Source organism: Arachis duranensis, chromosome 4 (genome assembly GCF_000817695.3).
Source record: "Arachis duranensis cultivar V14167 chromosome 4, aradu.V14167.gnm2.J7QH, whole genome shotgun sequence".
In the NCBI taxonomy this organism is placed as follows: domain Eukaryota; kingdom Viridiplantae; phylum Streptophyta; class Magnoliopsida; order Fabales; family Fabaceae; genus Arachis; species Arachis duranensis.
The window spans coordinates 48,639,298-48,641,337 of NC_029775.3; positions in this window are offsets into that span (position 1 = coordinate 48,639,298).

A 2,040-nucleotide genomic window follows, 5' to 3' on the forward strand; every position below is an offset into this window, starting at 1 on the left:
CAAACTCTAAGTTTGGTGTTGGGAGGTTCCAACATTGCTCTGAGTATCTGTGAGGCTCCATGAGAGCCCTCTGTCAAGCTACTGACATTAAAGAAGCGCTTGTTGGGAGGCAACCCAATATTATATTTATCTATTTTTCTTTGTTATTTTATGTTTTCTGTAGGTTGATGATCATGAGAAGTCACAAAATCAGTTGAAAAAGCAAAAATAGAATGAAAAATAGAAAGAAAAATAGCACACCCTGGAGGAGAACTTGCTGGCGTTTAAACGCCAGTGAAGCTAGCAAATGGGCATTTAACTCCTAGTCTGGCACCATTCTGGGCGTTTAACGCCAGAAAGGGGCACCAGACTGGCGTTAAATGCCAGGAAAGGGCAGGAAGCTGGCGTTAAACGCCAGAAATGGGCACCAGCCCGGCGTTTAACGCCATAATTGGCATAAAGAGCATTTTTGCTCGCCACTTGGTGCAGGGATGAATTTTCCTTGACACCTTAGGCTCTGTGGAACCCACAGGATCCCCACCTACCCCACCACTCTCTCTCTTCTTCACCCATTCACCAATCACCTCAACACCTCTTCCCCAAAAACCCTTCACCTATCAAACTCCATCTTTCTCTTCACCACTCACATCCATCCTTCATAAAACCCCATCTACCTCACCATTCAAACCACTTTCCCTCCCAAACCCACCATCCCATAGCCGAACCCTACCCCTCTCTCCACTCCTATATAAACCCATCTTCACTCCTTCATTTTCACACAACATTTTTTGTTTTTTCATAACCATTGATGGCACCCAAGGCCGGAGAAAGCTCTAGAAAGACGAAAGGGAAGACAAAAGCTTCCACCTCCGAGTCATGAGAGATGGAGAGATTCATCTCAAAAGTCCATCAAGACCACTTCTATGAAGTTGTGGCCAAGAAGATGGTGATCCCTGAGGTCCCTTTCATGCTCAAGAAGAATGAGTATCTGGAGATCTGACATGAAATCTGAAGAAGAGGTTGGGAAGTTCTCACCAACCCCATGCAACAAGTCGGAATCTTAATGGTTCAAGAGTTCTATGCCAATTCATGGATCACTAGGAACCATGATCAAAGTATGAACCCGAATCCAAAGAATTATCTGACAATAGTTAGGGTGAAATGCTTAGATTTCAGTCCGGAGAACGTAAGGTTGGCGTTCAACTTGCCTATAATGCAAGAAGATGCACGTCCCTACACTAGAAGGGTCAACTTTGATTAAAGGTTGGACCAAGTCCTTGTGGACACATGTATAGAAGGAGCTCAATGGAAAAGAGACTCAAAAGGCAAGCCGGTTCAATTGAGAAGACTGGACCTTAAGCCTGTAGCTAGAGGATGGTTGGAGTTCATCCAACGCTCCATCATTCCTACTAGCAACCGATCTGAAGTGACTGTGGATCAGGCCATCATGATCTATAGTATCATGCTTGGGGAGGAAGTGGAAGTTCATGAGATCATACCTATAGAACTCTACAAGGTGGCTGACAAGTCCTCCACCTTGGCAAGGTTAGCCTTTCCTCATCTCATTTGTCACCTCTGTTATTCAGTTGGAATTGACATAGAGGGAGACACCCCCATGGATGAGGACAAGCCCATCACTAAGAAAAGGATGGAGCAAACAAGAGATCCCACTCATCATGAAATCCCTGAGATGCCTCAAGGGATGCACTTTCCTCCACAAAACTATTGGGAGCAAATCAATACCTCCCTAGGAGAATTGAGTTCCAACATGGGACAACTAAAGGGGGAGCACCAAGAACATTCCATCCTCCTCCATGAAATTAGAGAAGATCAAAGAATCATGAGAGAGGAGCAACAAAGGCAAGGAAGAGACATTGAGGAGCTCAAGCACTCCATAAGATCTTCAAGAGGAAGAACAAGCCGCCATCACTAAGGTGGACCCGTTCTTTAATCTCCTTGTTCTTTATTTTTCTGTTTTTCGAAAAATAATGCTTATGTTTATCTATGTCTGTGTCTTTTGATCATTAGTGTCTTAGTGTCTATGCCTTAAACTTATGAATC